The sequence below is a fragment of the Orycteropus afer genome, unplaced genomic scaffold (genome assembly GCF_000298275.1).
Source record: "Orycteropus afer afer isolate SDZICR_OR568_19922 unplaced genomic scaffold, OryAfe1.0 scaffold00013, whole genome shotgun sequence".
NCBI classification, from domain to species: domain Eukaryota; kingdom Metazoa; phylum Chordata; class Mammalia; order Tubulidentata; family Orycteropodidae; genus Orycteropus; species Orycteropus afer.
In genome coordinates, this window is record NW_006921600.1 from 13,753,856 (window position 1) to 13,773,040 (window position 19,185).

Genomic DNA, 19,185 nt, shown 5'->3' on the forward strand with positions numbered 1-19,185 from the left:
TGAAGATACCTAAATATAATTCTTTTGAATTCTTTATCAGGGAGTTCCAATGCTGCATCTTCCTCAGAGATATGTTTTAAGTCTGTATCCTGATCCCTTGTTTCTCCTGCTTTATCTTGCTTCTTTGTGTGGACTGTGATGGTCTGTTGTCTCCAAGGCATTGTGACATTTTTGTGTTCATATTTAATTGGTGATTGTATGTTTGAGTGACTTGCCCCATTTTTGTTTTGTTTGTATGTTATCTACACAAGGTATTGTGCTGTGCTCCTCTATTCACTAGTTGACAGCACTTATACACTCACCACCTGTCACCTTTCCTGTTGTCAGCCTCTTTTATGTCCCTTCTGACCTTGGCAAACAGAGCCTATTCCTAGGTCCCTGGAATCCAAATGAGAATGCTATCACTTTAAAATCCAAAATGGTTGCCACTTGTAAATATTCAAAATGGCTGCACCCTCAGTCACTTTAAATATCCAAAATGGCCACGACTTGTAAACATTCAAAGTGGCTGTACCACTGGTCACTTTAAATATCCAAAATGGTCACCACATGTAAATAATCAAAATGGCTGCTCCCTCCATACAACAGAAAGTCAACAGCTCAGGTTGTCTCCCTCCTTGCTCTTTCCCTTCCTAGTATAGGCCACTAGCACAGTGTCTCTGCAGCTCTTCAGGGCTGATCTTTAGGTCAATTCTCAGGTTCCAGTACGACTTGGAAATATTCAGGCTGTTGGTCCTGTCAGGGTAGCTGACAGTCTGCAGCTCTGACTGTCTCTGTACTCACTTTCAGGGTTTTTCATTCAGGGTTTTCCATTAGTTGGTGCCTAATCCACCTCTGTATACTTCCTTTCAAAGCTCAGTGCTCCAGGACTATCTTTTTTATCTCTGTCAATTGATTTTTCTTTTCTTTGTTGAAGACGGTCTGCGTCGCTTGTCTGTCTTTTCCTCTATCTTACCGGAAGTCCCTAAATTTTCAGTTTTTGATGTATAGTTGTTGATAAAGAAAATCCTTTTATCTTTTTAAAGTCTATGTTATACGTTGTTATGCTGTCCTTTTTTTTCATTCCTGATTTCTGGTATTATATTCTCTCATATCCTCTCTTTCTTTCCTGATCATCTCAAATATATATATTCTATATGTATTTTTCATTGATGTTTTACTTATTTAAATATATTACCTTTCATTGCTCCTCATTCTTTTTATTATCTCCTAGCTTCTATCAGGTATAGTTTTCCCTCTGCTTTTTATCTTGCCTTTTGTTTTGTCAAATATATTAAGGATAATTAATGCAATTATGCTTAATATATTATAATTATTAAACTCTTATAATTATTTTAATATCTGTGTTCAATAACTATACAATCCAGAGTCTCCATAGATATCTTCCAATTGTACTCTATTTTTTTCTGATATTTTATTATAGTTTAGATGATAGTTTACAGAGTGAATTAGTTTCCCATTCAGCAATTTATACACATATTGTTCTGTGACATTGGTTGCAATTCCCATAACTGTCAGCACTCTCCGCATTTCCACTTTGGGTTCCCTGTTTCTGTTCACTGAGTTTTCCTGCCCCTTCCTAGCTTCTTAATTTTACTTTTGGGCAAATGCTGCCCTTTGGCTTAATATAGTTGATTGTTCTGAGGAATATATTCCTCCTGGGTGTTATTGTTCACTGTATGGGACTGTCTTCTATGTGACTGAAAGGTGATCCCACAGGAGTGGTTTCAGTTCTAAGTTAAAAGGTAATCTGTGGTAGTTAAGGTTATATGTCAACTTGGCTGGTTCTGGTTTTGATTGGCTGGGCAGCTGGATGTAATTATTCCCCATCATGAGACTGGTAATCAACTCCATTCTGGAATCTACTGTGGGCAGCTGATTAGCTGCCTTAGGGATGTGATCTGCTTCCAGTATATAAGAAGATGCTTTGACAAATGTTTCCAGCTTCTTGGCACATCTGGATCCTGCATTTGGCCGAGTCTTCATCTCAGTGGCCTGCCATGAGATGTTGTCTGCCAGACTTGAGACTGTTTTCTGGACTTGAACTAATGGCATGTCATGTTGCTTGAAAATCTTGGGTCTGTGCCATTTTACTTGTTGACCTTGGGTTTATCCAACTCGGCAACCAGCAACTACTTGAGTTAGGGGATGCCTCCAGCTCTAGTGGGCTGGGAGCAAGAGGCAGAGCTGAAGGTCAAGGTCAAGGGGCCTGCACCCAGCCCCTAGACCTGGCACTTTGAACTTGGACTTCTAGCCTCCTAAATTGTAAGAGAATAAATCCCTTTTTGTAAAAGTCACACACTTGTGGCATTTTCTGTTAGAGCAGCAGAAGAGGGCCAAAACAGTATTTGGGGCTATAGTTTCAGAGGTTCCACCAGTTTTTATCAGATCAGTAAGGCTGTTTGTTTTTATGAATTTGAATTTTGTTGTACCTTTTTCTCCCACTGTATTCAGTACCATGTCATGTGATCCCAGTCAGGGTGGTTGGTTGTGGTAGCTGGACACTGCCAAGTTCTTCTGGTCTCAGGTTAGCTGAGGCTGTTATTCATGTGGTCTGTTAGTACTTTGGATACTTTGGACTAATTGTTTCCTTGAGTCATTAGTTTTCTTCATGCTTCTTTGCTCCAGATAAAAAGAGACCAATAGTTGTAACTTAGATGGCAAGCTTTTAAAATCCCAGTCACTACTCACCAAAATAGGATGTAGAACATTGTCTTTATGGACTATGTTATGTCTTTATGGACAATTAACCTAGATGTCCTGCAAGACTATGGTTCCTAGCCCTCAAATTCAATATCTTAGTTCCAGGAGATGTTTGGTTCTGGATATGATGTTTTCATGACTGTGCCCTTGTGCACTCTATTATACACATGGGTATTTACAGTATATACAAATATATATGTAGGTATATTGACTTCCAACCCTATACATGCATGTGGGTGTACTCCCATATGACCTTTCATAAGCTTACATAAATATCTATGTATCTACTTGTACATTATTTTTTGTTATTGCTATTGTTTCAGGATTGTATATGTAATAGTATTTACCATTGTTGCCTTTGACTCTTGTGTATGTTTCAGTGTCATTCTTTGCCTTGTTTATGTTGTACTGACTTCCCCCATATTGTGTATATAATTTTTCACCAAAATTAGCATGCATGTACTATCTAGTTAGTGATTTTCCCTCCTACCTCTCTTGTAATGACAACCATCAAAGAATGTTTCTGTGTGTAAACCTTTTCCTGACTTTTTATAATAATGGTCTCATATGATATTTGTCCCTTTGTGATTAACTTATTTGACTCACCATAATGCCCTCCAGGTTCAACCATGTTGTGAGATGTTTCAAGGATTTATTGTTATTCTTTAATGTGTGGTGTTCCATTGTATGTATCTACCACAATTTATCCATTCATCCATCAATGGACACTTAGGTTGTTTCTGTCTTTGTGCTATTGTGAATTAGGCTACAATGAACATGGGTGGGCATATGTCAATCTGTATCATGGCTATTACATCTAAGATATATATCTAGGAGTGTAGTTCCTGGATCATATGGTATTTCAATTTCTAGCTTTTTGAGGAAGTGCCATAACATTTCCCATAGTGTTTGTACAATTTTACATTCCCAGCAATATTGTATGAGAATTTCAGTCCCTCTACAACTTTGCCAGTATTTGTTATTTTCTGTGTTTTGGTCATTGTCATTATTGCTGATATGATATGGTATCTCACTGAAGTTTTGATTTGCATCCCTCTAATGAGTAGCAAAGAGCTCTGGTAGCATAGTGGCTAAAGCACTTGACTGCTAACCAGAAGGCTGGCGGTTCAAACCCACCAGCCACTCCTCGGAAGGAAGGTTGGGCAATCCTACTTCCATAGTGATACTGCCTCGGAAACCCAAGGAGGGGTCGCTATGAGTCAGGGCCGACTCGACGGCACATAACAACAACAACAACGATGAGTAGCAATGGCAAAGTGGAAGGTCAATGAAAAAAGGGAAGGCCCTCAATGAGATGGATTGACACAGTGGCTGCAACAGTGGGCTCAGGTATAGCATGGATTGTGAGGCTGGCACAGGACCGGGCAGTGTTTTGTTCTGTTGTATGTAGGGTCACTGTGAGTCAGAGCTTACTTGATGGCAACAACAACAGTAATGGGTACAGTTGTGAGCATCTCTTCAGGTATTTATTAAATTATTTAATAAAATAAATTATTTTATTAAATAACTGCATTGTTTGTCATTTTGTTGCTGAATGTTGGAGTTTTCTGTAAATTTTAGATATTGGACCCTTGACTGATATTTCATTACCAAAATATTTTTCCTATCTGTAGGTTCTTTTCTTATTCTTGAGAAGTCTTTTGATGAATATTAAGTATTTGATTTTTAGGAGGTCCTAGTCATCTAGTTTGTCTTCTGATGCTTATGCATTTTTAGTTATGTTTGATAGTCTATTTATGCCATAAATCAGGGTCCTGAGGTTTGCTCCTAGTTTTTCTTCTGTGATATTTATAATTTTAGTTTTTACATTTATTTATCTTTTATTTTATTTTTTGCAGAGTTCCCTCCCTGCCCCTCTCACTCTGGTAACCAACAAAGAAAGTGCCCTTCCATATATAAAACTTTCCTTGACTTTTTACAAGAATGAACTAAAACAATATTTGCCCCTCTGTGATTAACTTATTTCACTCAGCATAACATCCTCCAAGTTCATCCATATTATATGGTGTTTGGTAGATTCTACATTATTCTTTAGGGTTATATAACATTCCACTGTGTGTATGTACCATAGATTGGTTATCCATTCTTCTGTTGATGGGCACCTAGATTGTTTTCATCTTTTGGCTATTGTAAATAGTGCTGTGATGAACATGGGTGTGCATATGTCTGTTCTTGTCATGGCTTTCACTTCTTTAGGATATATACCTAGTAATGGGATTCCTGTATCAAATGGTATTTCTAATTCCAACTTTTTAAGGAATCACCACACTGCTTTCCACAGTAGTTGTAACATTTTACAGTCCCACCAGCAGTGAATAAGAGTGCCAATCTCTCCACATCCTCACCAGCATTTGTTATTTTCTGTCTTGTTGAACTTTGCTATTAGTGCGGGGGCATGATGGTATCTCATTAGGATGTGGAACAATGTTTTTGTGTAGTACATTATGCCAATTGAGCTCGATGTCCCCTGTGACCATGGTCCTGAGTACACAGGTCCAACTACTCACTTCCTCCAGGTAGGTGGCTATGGCCAAGAAGTGATTACAACCTTGTCCCTTGTCAATACTACTATATACCCAGAAATTCTTACAGAACATAAAAATACAATTGTAGAACCGTTGTCTGCCAACCCTATACATGGTCATGGGAACACTCCCCCTGCATAGATATACCTAATAGTTCAACCTGTCCACTCATCTATCCACCATAGATCAATGTTTGCCTTCACTGACAACGCAGTACCATATGTGCAAAAGAGTTCATCTTTGTTGTCTGTACTTCCCATACACCTCTCTATGTCTTCCTGTTCCTCAATGCCACCATATTGATCACTCATAGAAAATGTAGTTTTTATCTGAGTATATTGCTGCCCTGAACAACATAGAGTCCTTAGTATGAAAGAAGGAGAAATATATATTGGATAAGCAACTAGCAGTTTCAGCTATATTAATTAACATTTTTTGAGAACTTAATAAGTGCTAAATTTGTTCTTTATCTCTGTAGTGCTTCACAAGAATCCTTGTGAATTTAGCACATCATTATCCTCATTTTATATATGCTCGAGGTCATACTGATAGTAATCTTGGACATCTAATAGGATATAACACTGAAAGGTTGGGTAAAAGGCAGATTGTGAAGGGCTCTGACTGTAAAAAATAAGAGTTTAGACTGTTTCCATGCCTGTATCATTGTTTTCCAAGTGATTTGGATTGCATGTTTGTGCTTGCTAGATCCACTGGCTTCATTTATTGGGTTTCCTCTCCCTTTAGTTGAACCTAGTGCTTCCTTTCTAGCAAGAATTCAGAAAGGAACTCATCCTTTAAGAGCCTGCAGAGATGGCACCTTCTCCATGAGGCATCTTCCAGACTGACTTGGTTATTGTCTTTTCTGCATTCCTTCAATACTCTGTACACACACAGACCAAAGCATCTTTATATTATAGTTGTATACTTTTCTTGCTTGGTTAATTATGTTCAAACCTAACTTGGCTGGAGAAAAAGGGTTGTATGTTGTTACTTCGCAAATTTCTGGCATATAGCACAGTTTCTGGCACATAGTAAACATTCAGATATTGACAAAATGAGGAAAACAGTGAATGGGTGAATCAGGATCACACAATTCAGGATAGCAGTAAAAAAATAGGTCTGCAGAAAATGTATTTTTTTTTTTTTTAGTTAAAGTGCTGAACAGTTGTTGATATCATCATTCAGCTGTGATTGACACTAGGTGTCACGAGCTAATATCTGGTATGTTTACATGAGAATGTCAGAGATTCTGTGCTTTGAATTAATTAACATTATCTTTTTAATTATCCTAAAAAAAAAAAGAAGCTCTGGTGGTGTAGTACCTAAGCCATTTGACTGCTAACCAGAAGGCTGGCAGTTCAAACCCACCAGCCACTCCTCGGAAGGAAGATTGGGCAATCTACTTGTGTAGTGATACTGCCTCAGAAACCCAAGGAGCGGTTGCTATGAGTTGGATCTGACTCGATGGCAGTGAGTTTAGAAAAGACTTTTTTCCTTAATACTAAAATAATTTCTTAATAATTATATAACACTTTCTATGGTTTATTTTTATCTCTTCACTTCTTTGGGGAACTCTGGTGGGGTAGTGCCTAAGACATTTGACTGCTAACCAGAAGGCTGGTGGTTCAAACCCACCAGCCACTCCTCAGAAGGAAGACTGGGCAATCTATTTCCATAGAGATACCACCTTGGAGACTCAAGGAGGGATTGCTATGAGTTGGTATCAACTTGACAGCAGTGAGTTTGGGTTTTTTGAGTTTTCACTTCTTTGAAGGGAGCCCTAGTGGCACAATTTTTAAAGCTCTCAACTGCTAACCAAAAGGTCGGCAGTTTGAATCCACCAGCCATTCCATGGGCTAAAGATGTAGCAGTCTGCTTCTGTAAAGATTTATAGCCTTGGGAACCCTATGGGCCAGTTCTGCTCTGTCCTATAAGGTCGCTCTGAGTTGGAACCAACTTGATGACAGTAGGTTTGGTTTGAATCTCACAAAATTTCTATGCAAAGATTTTGTATATATTACATGCTGTGTACTGGTAAGTCCAATGAGACTCAGAGGTAGGTTGGTGACATTATCAGGAAAACACAAAAGTGACTAGTGACAGAACAATTCTTTTTTTCTCACTTGAATTTCCAGAATTATTTCAAGTTTGACAGGTGAGTTTTTAAATCTTGAGTTCACTACAGACTCAAATAAATAAATAAATAAATAAATAAATAAATAAAAACCCCAAACTCACTGCCATCGAGTCGATTCTGACTCATAGTAACTCCCATTGGGTTTTTGAGGCTGTAAATCTTTATGGAAGTAGATTACCCCATCTTCCTTCTGTGGAACAGCTGGTGGATTTGAACCATGGACTTTCTGGTGAGCAGCCAAATGCCTTATCCACTACGCCACCAGAGCTCTTTAGTTACCACAGACTAGGAGCCCAATTTTGTTTAGATAATTCTGTTTTGTTTTTTTAATTGGGATTATTCAGCCCATACCAGCAACAGCATGCCATGACCATAGTATATAGAAAAGGGAGTTCAAATGATGTGTTGTTGTTATGTGCTGTCGAGTCAGACCTGACTCATAGCGACCCCTCCTTGGGTTTCCAAGGCGCTATCACTAAGGAAGTAGATTGCCCAGCCTTCCTTCTGAGGTTCAAATGATGTAGAAACTGTATAAAGGGTTTTGAGAATTAAAACTTCTCAGAAGAATTGTTGTCAACTATATTCCTCCAAGAGCAGGGAAGGCCTATTGATAAGACATACAAAGTTTGTTAATTAGCTGAAATGTGTTTCAGGGTGTTGGTTAAGAGTGAAGAAAGTGTTGAATGTCTCATGGCAGAGGCTTGTATAAAAAACAAGGCTTTAAACCTTCCTTTGAGAAGTGTATATTCCATATATGTGTGTACTTTTATCTTCTTAACATATTGAAAGCTTTTTGAAGGCAATGGTGGTAGTGAGTGCTTATTAATTGACTGGAAGAGTGTCATCACTATACACGTATTGAAAATAGAGATGCATGAGAAGCAGTCTTTTTAGACTGAATGAAAAACTCCCTAACTAAAGTGATGTGATATAGGTAATGCCCCTTGCAGAGATCATCTCTCCCTCTAGGTTGCTTAAAATTCTGTGATATTTTTTGCTCCTTGTTACTTGCTATATGTTTATGTATTAGGCAAAGTAGCATGAATCAAAACACTGCATGTGTTTATAATTGTTATAATTGTGGGTATAATGGTGGGGGTTGCTGCAAACAGGAAGAATTGGGAAGCTTTAGTGAATGAGGAGAGTGTGTGCTCTGCTAGCTGACAATGGCCATGTGGAGTGGGGATGGATAGTGGGCTTGGAGACATGAATGTTGGTGCTGCAGTGACCTATCCTCTTCACAGTGGTCCCACAAAATGAAGCAGAAATAGTGAACGTAGATTTGTTGTTGTTGTTATGTGCCGTTGAGTCAGCCCGACTCATAGTGACCCCTCCTTGGGTTTCCGAGGCGTTATCACTACAGAAGTAGATTGCCCAACCTTCCTTCCGAGGAGTGGCTGGTGGGTTTGAACCACCAGCCTTCTTTCTGGTTAGCAGTCAAGTGCCTTAGCCACTATGCTAGGAACACTGAAAACAAATTGACAGATCCATTTGGGACTATTTAGAAAAGAGAGGTGAATCCTCATCAAGGGAAGGTATAAAGAAAAAAAATAGAGAATAAAAAGTGCTAAGCAGTACAGAAGACTTCTTTGTGTCTTTTTATATAACCAGGGTTTTTGAAATGAATGCATAAAAATGAAAAAATTCTATTTGAACAAAAAAAAGTAACAAACAGCATGGTAACACATAGAGAAAAGAATGGGACCTGGTAAACAAAACAATTTTAAATGTTTTACAAAAGACATTATTTTTATGTTGCAATCCAATAAAAGTTTTGTTTTTTTTTTAAATACTAAAACAGATGGAATAGTAAAAATGAATGTGTTTTCTGCTCTTTGAGAGAAGATATGACTGATACATACTATTCCACATCTGTATTTATTCAGCATTTATTGGTCGAACAGCAGCAGAAATAGATTTCTGTGTTCAGTGCTTAGGAGCTCTGGTGGCACAATGGTTAAAACATTAAGCTGCTAATCAAAATGTCGTTGTTTTGAACCTATCAGCTACTCCATGGGAGATAGATGAGGCAATCTTCTTCCATAAGGATTACAGCCTTGGAAACCCTATGGGGCATTTCTATTCTTCTACAGGGTCACCATGAGTCAGAATCGACTCAGTGGCAGTGGGTTTAGGTTTGATTTTTGGTCCAGCACTTTGGGAATTTTAAAGGAAGTTTAATTTCTTCAGGTTGAAGGTTTTAAGCCAGATCTACAAGAAAGATATAGCTAGAGTGCTTGCTTTGGCAGCACATATACTGAAATTGGAATGATATAGAGAACGTTAGCATGGCTCCTGCACAAGGATGACAGGCAAATTTGTGAAGCATTGCATATTTTTAAGGACACAGGGAAGAGGTAACTACAGGGAGGAAGGGAAAGAGAGCTGTTACATTGTGGGCAATTGCAGTCAATGTCATGAAAAAAAATGTGTATGAACTGCTGTGTGGAAAATGAATTTGCTCTGTTAACTTTCACCCAAATTACAATAAAAATTAAAAAAGAAAGAAAGATATAGCCAGAGATTGATATATGGAATTGCCCCCTAGCAACAATACATTTTACCATTGTGTAAAAGGGCGTGATGAAATTACCAACTGGCTGGTTGATCCCATCTTTTACTAAATGTACGACCTTGGGCATAGTGGTTATCCTATCTAAGCCTCCAGTTTTCTCATCTGTAAAATAAAGGGCTGTGTTTATCTTTCAAGGTAGTATGGAAATTAAATTAGCTAAGGTAAGTAAACGAGCACATCATTAACAATTACTAACCTCAGAAAGACACTTGGCCTCACGATATATTGCAATTGGGAAGCCCATCTTTATCCCTGAGGATATGGGCTTGAACCACTACATGACCTTCCACAGCTGCAGTCAGTCCTGCTAGAGTCTTGGGTAAAAGACAGGAGGTCCCAATTTCAGGAGAGGTTTAGCATTAGAGTCAACTTCCTGCTCTCTGATTCTAGGTATACTAGGACTGTGATTCCCAAACTTGGATGCATTAACATCATGTAGGTTGCCTGTTGAAAATACATATTCTCAGGTTCCACCCTGATCTCCTGTATCTGAGCCCCTGAGATTGGGCCAGAAACTCATATTTTGAACATTTAACATTCTCCTCAGGTAGCTCATCTCAAACACTTGGAAACTTTCTTGTTGGATTGGTCCTGTCTTCACCAATACTCCAGGCCTCTCAGCCCCTTGTTCGCCCCAGGATCTTAGAATATTGCTGAACTTTGACCTATTGGCTGCCCTGTCTCTCCTCCACTCTTACAGTCATACCTTCTCCTGGTTCTTAAAGCCAACACCATCCCCCACTCCCCAATTTAGAATCAACAAACATTTACGGCTGCACACATCTCTTTATACTGTAGTGGTGATAATTATTATACTGTAAAACATGTCATTCTTTTTAGTTGCCATCACATTGTCTCTGACTGATGCTGACTCCCCCCACTGTATATAACAGAATGAAACATTGCCTGGACCTGTACATCTTCACAGTCATTGGTATGTTTGAGTCCATTGTTACGGCCACTAAGTATTGAGTGCCTTCTGACCTAGGTAGTTCATCATAGCGGACAATATTCTGTTGTAATCCATAAGGTTTTCATTGGTTAATTTTCAGAAGTAGATCACCAGGCCTTTCCTAGTCTTACTCTGAAAGCTCCACTCAAACCTGTTCACCATGAGTGATCGTGCAGCATCACAGCAACATGCCTGCCCCCTTAGTACCACAAACTGACAGAAGGATTTTGTTGTTGTTAGCTGCCATTGAATCAGTTCTGATTCATGGCAATCCTATGTATACAGAATAGAACAGCTTCATAGGTTTCTCAAGGCTGTGATCTTTTGGAAACAGATTGCCAGGTCTGTCTTCCAAGACACCTCTGGGTAGGTTTGAATTGTTAACTTTTTGGCTAATAATTGTGTGCTTAACCATTTGTACCACCTAGGGACTTGACAGATGGGTGATTGTCATTAGAGATGTTGTTGTTTGCCATCGAGTCGGACCTGACTCATAGCGACCCCTCCTTGGGTTTCCGAGGCAGTATCACTACGGAAGTAGATTGCCCTGTCTTCCTTCTGAGGAGTGGCTGGTGGATAGTTACCATTTATTAGGCACTTGCCATGTGCCAGACATGTACTGGGCTAAATGCTTTATGTTTATTATCTAATTTAATTTTATCTTCGTAACTCAAGAAATGAGACTTAATCTCCATTTTATAAGAGAGAAACCTGAGGCTTAGAGTGATATATTGTTGCTAAAGAGTAGAGCTGACATTCTTATTCTCACTGTTGGACTTCAAAGCCAGTGCTGTCTACCACTTTGTGGATCCAGTGGCTGGTATTTGTGTCCATCTATGCTGATCTATTCTGTGAGAAGCTCTGGTAGCACAGTGCCTAAGGCATCTGACTGCTAACTAGAACATTGGTGGTTCAAACCCACTAGCCACTCCATGGAAGCAAGACTGGGCAATCTACTTAATCTACTTCTGTTAATATGTACCATCTTGGAAACCCAATGGGGGTTGCTAGGAGTCAGAATCAACTCAGCGGTAGTGGGTATACTGATAGGTCATGGGTTCTTGAATGTTGAGAGCCCAACCGCTTACAGTAAATGCCCATTAAGTGTTGATTAAGTGGATGAGTGAATGCAGATGTACTTGCAGAGTACCTTGAGAACACAGAGGGAGTCCTTGAATCTCAGTATGGGCTATGTGGGCAAAGTCCATGGCACAGCTGGAAGATGAACCATGCTGTGAGGGAGACATTGTGTTTTGACAGATGAGCACACAGATTTTCTCCACTGCCATGGCCAGGATGAGTCAAGATGTCAACAGTCTTTTGAAGACTTTAATGTCATAACCTATCAGGGTCGGGCAGGTGGGGCTTAGCCTACTGTTGATATCTGTTGCTATGATTTAGCTAATACTAATAAGAGACTTTCTTTAGCCATAGTTTATAAAAATGGAGTTTAAAACAGAGAACATATAAAAATGTTTACATTTCTAGATTTTGGAGGGCTCTGAATTCAGGGAACTCTTGATTGTATAAAATAATATTCATCTTAAACAGTGACTCCAGGATTGATTTGATCTTATCAAAGTTCCCTTGCCTTTTTTCCTATAATCCTTGCTGATACAGTAAAACACAAATTACCCAGGCAACTGTGGAGTTCTGAGTAAATTCCATATTATAGTGTTTCAGCACTTCAAATTTTCTTCCTAGCTCTTTTCCATATGAAAAGATTGTTTTAATATTTTTATATAGGGAATAACAGTCTTGGAACTAATAATAGTTACCACTTACTGTGTTCCAATATGCTATGCACTCTTTGAGATGCTTTATAAACATTATCACATTGAATCCTATCCTCACAACTCCTCAAGGTAGTTGTCATTAACTCTGTTTTGCTGACGAGGAAACCAACTTAGAAAGGTTAGGTAACTTATCTTCAACTCACAGAGCCACTCAGGGATGGAGCCAGGTTTAGAAGCCGGGCTTGGCTGACCACTGAGTCTATTCCCTGCTGTTGGGGAATCTGAGATTCAGAGAGAACACCTTGCCCAAAGTCATACATAGAAAGATAAAACAACAGCTTATCCAGATTGATGTCTTTTCTTGACCCATGGGGACTCTTCTGACTGTCACATCTTCCTGTGGTAACATCTGGCATGTTGTTATTGCTGTTAGGTGCCTTTGAATCAGTTCCAACTCATAGTGATCCAATGTAGAAGGGAATGAAACACATGGTCCCCGGTCCTGCACCATGCTCACAATTTTTGGTATGTTTGAGTCCATTGTTGCAGTTATTGTGTCAATCCATCTCATTGAAGGTTTCCCTCTTATTCTCTGTCTCTCTACTTTACCAACCATTATGTTCTTCGCCAGGGACTTGTCCCTCCTCATAATATGTCCAAAGTATGTGAGACAAAGCCTTGCCATCTCGCTTTTAAGAAGCATTCTCATTGTACTTCTGAGACCGATTTGTTCATTCTTCTGCCAGTCCATGGTATATTCAATATTCTTTGCTAACACCATAATTCAAATGCTTCAATTCTTCTTCCATCTTCATTATTCATTATCCAGCTTTCACATGCATATGAGGTGATTGAAAATACCATGGCTTGTATCAGGTGCATTTTAGTCTTCAAAGTGACATCTTTGCTGTTTAACACTTTAAAGAGGTCTTTTGCAGCAGATTTGCCCACTGTAAATATTGTTTGATTTCTTGACTGCTGCTTCCATAAGCACTGATTGTGGATCCAAATAAAAGGAAATCCTTAACAACTTTAATCTTTTCTCCCTTTATCTGATGTTGCTTATTGTAAGGATTTTGTTTTCTTTATGTTGAGGTGTAATACATGCTGAAGGCTATAGTCTTTGATCTTCTTCAGTAAGTGCTTCAAGTCCTCTTTGCTTTCAGCATGCAAAGTTGTGTCATGTGCATATTGCACATTGTTAATGAGTCTTCCTCCAACATTGAACCCATTGTATAGTCCAACTTCTTGGATTATTTGCTCGACATACAGATTGAATGTGTATGGTGAAAGATATAGTCCTAACGCATACCTTTCCCAATATTAAACCATGCAGTATCCCCTTGTCTTGTTTGAATGACTGCCTTTTGGTCTATATACAGATTTCTCATGAGCATAATGAAGTGTTCTGGAATTCCCATTCTTTGCAATATATACCAATAATTTGTTAGCATCTACATAGTCAAATGCCATTGCATAGTCAATAAAACACAAGCAGAACTTTTTCTGATGTTCTCTGCTTTCAACCAAGATCCATCTGACATTAGCAATGATATCCCTCATACTACATCATTGAATGATATCCTCATTGCAACTTGAGGCTTGAAGTTTTTCTGCAGTTCTTTCAGCTTGAGGATCGCTGAGAGTGTTCTTCCTTTTTGGTTTTCTAACTCCAGATCTTTGCATATTTCACTATAATGCTTTACTTTGTCTTCTCCAGCACCCTTTGGAATCTCCTTCTCAACTCTTTTACTTCATCATTTCTTCCATTCACTTTAGCTACTCTACATCCATGAGCAAGTTTCAGAGTCTCTTCTAACATCCATTTTGATGGGTTTTTTTTTCTGCCTTTTTAATAACCTTTTGCTTTCTTCATGTATGATGTCCTTGATGTCATCCCACAACTTGCTGTGTACAATGTGTCAGATCTATTCTTGAGATGATCTGTAAATTCAGGTGGGAAATACTCAAGGTCATACTTTGGCTCTTGTGGTCTTGTTTTAATTTTCTTCCGTTTTAACTGTAACTTATATATATATAAACCACTGCCATCGAGTCAATTCTGAATCATAGCAACCCTTATTGGATTTCCAAGCTTGTAAATCTTTATGGAAGTGGATTGCCTCATCTTCCTCCCGTGGAGCAGCTGGTGAGTTTGAACTGCCTACCTTTTGGTCAGCTGCCCAATGCCTTAACCACAGTGCCACCAGAGCTCATATGAGCAATTGATGGTGTGTTCTGCAGCTAGCTCTTGGCCTTATTCTTAGTGGTGATGATATTAAGCTTCTCCATAGTCTCTTTCCATAGATGTAGTTGATTTCATTCTGAGTATTCCATATGGCAATGTCCATATGTTTATGTTGTTGAAAAACTCATTTCTAATGGATAAATTGTTGGTCTAGCAAAATTCTATCATGTGATCTCTGGCATTGTTTCTGTCACCAAGGCCATATTTTCCAATGACTGATCATTGTTTCCAACTTTTGCATTTCAACTACCAATAATTATCAATGCATCTTGACTGTATGTTTGATCAATTTCTGACTGCAGATGTTGTTTAAAAATCTTTAATTTCTTCATCTTTGGCATTAGTGGTTGGTACAAAAATTTGAATAATAGTCATATTAACTGGTCTTCCTTGTAAACATATGAGTATTATCTATCACTGTCAGAACTGTACTTCAGGATAGATCTTGAAATGTTCTTTTTGACAGTGAATGCAACACTGTTCCTCTTCAATTTAGCATCCCCAGCATGGTAGACCATATAACTATCTGATTCAAAATTGCCAGTACTAGTTTTCAGCTCTCTAATGCCTAGGATATTGATCTGCAAGTGTTCCATTTCATTTTTGACAACTTTCCAGTTTCCTAGATTCATGCTTCATACATTCTACATTCTGATCATTAAGGGGTATTTGCAATTATTTATTTTCACTTTAAGTCATGTTACATCATCACACAAAGGTCTTAAAAGCTTTACTTCATCCATGTCATTAAGATCAACTCAACTTTGAAGAGGCAGCACTTCTCCAGTCTTAATTGAGTGACATCCAACCTGAGGGGTTCATCTTTTGGCACTCTCTTGGACAGTATTCTACTGCTATTCACAAATTTTTCACTAGTTATTTTATTAGAAGTAGATCTCTAAGTCCGTCCTATTCAGTTTTAGTCTGAAAGCTCTGCTGAAACCTGCCCACCTTGGGTGACCCTGCTGATATTTGAAACATCAGTGGCATAGCTTCCAGCATTACAATAACATGCAAGCTACCACACTAGACAAACTAACAGATGGGTGGTGGAAATATCTGGTATAACCCTCGGCAAATGACCAGTGAATCCCTCTGGGATGTTGTAATATTCATATTCATTCTTCTTCTTTGCTCCAAGGAATGCACTTCTCTCTCCATAGTTAGCATTCATAGCCCTGGATGTTGGCAGCTTTGTTGTTGTAGCATTTTCTCATGCTTACATTTGGATTCACCCATACTTGTGTAAATCTGTGGAAACAGTCTGTTTATTAAGGGGACTTTGACAAGACTGTAACTCTAGCCTGATTTGAGGTGGTGTTGTAATAAGTTATAGGTTGGCATTAGCTAAATTGAATATAATCCATCATGCTTATTAGATATGGTGGGGAAGATATTCACCCTGAAGGATCAGCAGGAAAGACATATTAGATAAAAATGAGTTGAATATTTACCCAGGCAGCTAGCTATACAGAGCACGCAGATCTTTATAACATGACAGCTTTTCTGGAATGTCAAAGAAATAATAGGGATTGGGAAAGAGAAAGCAGTTAGGAGTTTTAATAATACAATTGGGATAGTTACAAAGTTCTTCTTATGAAAACCAAACAGTGGAAAACAGAATAAGTGATTTATCAGGTAATTATGAAAGATTTCCAAACCAGAGTTTTACATTTTCCATGGGATGGAGCTTTCCTTGGGCACAGCAATCTTGACACCTATATACTATCTTGGTAGCCCAAGTGGTTTTTCCCCATATTTTGGAACTTAAACAATCTCCTGAAGTGCTATGCACAAGAAACTCCAGATCACAGTTGCTTTGCAGCATTTTTCATTTTTGTTCATTGACATCACAATAAACCTTTATTGAGAGCCTGATTTTTACAGGCACTATATCATATGTCATATGTAGTGCCTAAGGCACTTGACTGCTAACCAGAAGGCTGGCGGTTCAAACCTACTAGCCACTCCTTGGAAGTAAGATTGGGCAATCCTACTTCTGTAGTGATCCTCCTCGGAAACCCAAGGAGGGGTCGCTGTGAGTTGGGTCTGACTCGACAGCACATAACAACAACATCATATGAGGTGTATGGCTCTTTTGACTTGGTATTTTGGAGGATGTGCCCTTGAAGATGGCACTTTTGTGGCTAGCTACCTAGATGTCAGAATGAACCCAGTGTTCAAGTACATAAATTGATAGACACGAATATTGGGTTGGGAGTTCCTGGGTAGTGCAAATGGTCAATGCACTCAGCTGCTAACCAAATGGTTGAAGATTTGAGTCCACCCAGAGACACCTTGGAAGAAAAGCTTGGTGATCTACTGCCAAAAACTCAGCCATTGAAAACCTTACGTAACATAGCTCTACTCTGACACACATGGGGCCACCATGAGTCAGAACTGAATCAACAGCAATTGGTACTCGTCCTGATATTACTGGGTTTGCTGTATATAACCAGATAGGAAGCAAATTTCAGCTCATAGCTATAATAAGAATATTCAGTAACTCATTTTGATGTCTGTTTGTCTTTACAGAATTTAATATTTGGCCTCTTTTACCTTTAATTTTTCTTAATAAATTCACTGGATATTTTCATCTCTGAGAGTCCTGAACTTAGGAGAGTGTGGCCCTTGTATGGGACAACTGCATTGACAAGCGTAGTACTTAACTTCACTGCACTTTTTTTTTTTTTTTTTAATGGGCTAGCCCATGGTTGCAGGGGCACTTACAGAAGATGTGAAGATGCCACTATTTGACAAAACCCCCTCCTAGACAAGAATCTAAAATGAAGGGCTGCTCCTGTACCATTTTTGTATAAACAAAAAGCAAGAACAAAACAAAACAGAGCTATGTACTTTTCATTTCCTCTTGGACACCTCGTCACTCTCTGCATCTCACCTGGTTATAACTAAAGAGATATATTGACCAACTCTTATTTTCATCCTACTGAACTTAGCAGTTTCCAAGCCATAATAGAGACACACACAACTAATGAACCAGCACTGCCATTGCAGTGATTGAAATTTACTTGCTTTATTGAATGTTGTCAAGTCTAATCTCAAGCAGGTGGCATAACATAAAGCGTAGCTTCCATTTTATTCTGCTTTTCTTCTAGAATAAGAATCTGATTTTCTTTGTTTTCACTCTGCTGGAACACCAGCACTGCTTCTCTGCTGGGCCTCAATCTATTAAGTGGAAAGATTTGTATAGAGTGCTTACAGGTCTTCTGTTCTCATAGAATCCAAGTACAAATTCTGCTTCTTGAAATTAATCATTGTGGCCATTTATTATGTCTTGGGGCAATACACTTAAATGTATTCTAAATGTTTATCATGTTATCAGGAGGTTGATTTCCCAGGTGAGGGCTTATTACAATGGACTTGGTGTTCTTGTGTTTAGTGTATTTTAGGTTCATTTGAATTTTTAAACAGTCTTCATCTGATCTTGCAACAATAAAGCTTTTATTACTTTTCACATCATTTCCCAAGCTGTTATTTAATTTTATTCTCAACATCCCTGTGGAAATAATATCCCTGTGGAGATGTTGAGAATGTTATGAAGAAGGAGACAGGGGTCAAGAGTGACTGGCTTGTTCAAAATGTTGCTGTTGTTCAGACTAAAGATTAGATTTCTAAACTCATAGACCAGTTAGCAACAACAAGACCAATTATCTAAGTCTTGTCTGATTGATTCTGAACCTTTCTTTGATGAGATTGAGATTAATTTTGCTTCTTGCTTCCTTTTCAAACCACACCCTTCCTCCAACCTACACACCAGATTTGTATACAAGTGTTCACACATGCATGTCTCTGTGTGTCCTCCTTCCCATTGAACCTTGAAAAGTTTAGCCTCTAACTCTTTCTACAGTCTCCACTTCTAGAACTGAAGGTTGTTGTTGCAAAGGGGACAATCTGGGTGTGGAAAAGAAAAAAATCTCAGTAAATTCCCCAAGAAGTTTTGCCTGAATCACTGGAATGTTGTTCCCATTTCTGCTTCTCTTTGACAATACAGATGGACATTGGACAATTTGAACATAATTATAGGAAAGGAGAACTTGGCTTCAGATTATGCCATTCCTAATTGAGATAGTATTTGTAGATAGCAAACCAAACAATTTTTATATTGAAAAATGTTTCCTTTCTATTAATGACCCATTCACTTGGGATAGCCATGAAGTCACTTCTACTCAATCATCAAGAAAGCCAAACACTAGTTCGTCTTTTTTCATGCTGATGATTTTGTTCATTTGGCCATGATATGATAAGGAATGATTCAATTTTTGTGTGT

The 19,185-nt window shown here is 38.5% G+C and overlaps 1 protein-coding gene and 1 non-coding gene across 2 annotated transcripts in view; both read left to right on the plus strand.

Annotated features, from left to right (window-relative positions):
- The window catches only part of KCNH1 (potassium voltage-gated channel subfamily H member 1), a 705,904-nt gene that overhangs the window by 227,580 nt on the left and 459,139 nt on the right, over positions 1-19,185 (plus strand). The gene's annotated exons all lie outside the window — the stretch shown is intronic.
- LOC122151340 lies at positions 9,620-9,726 on the plus strand. The gene has a single exon (XR_006164110.1). It is a non-coding gene; the product is annotated as a U6 spliceosomal RNA (small nuclear RNA).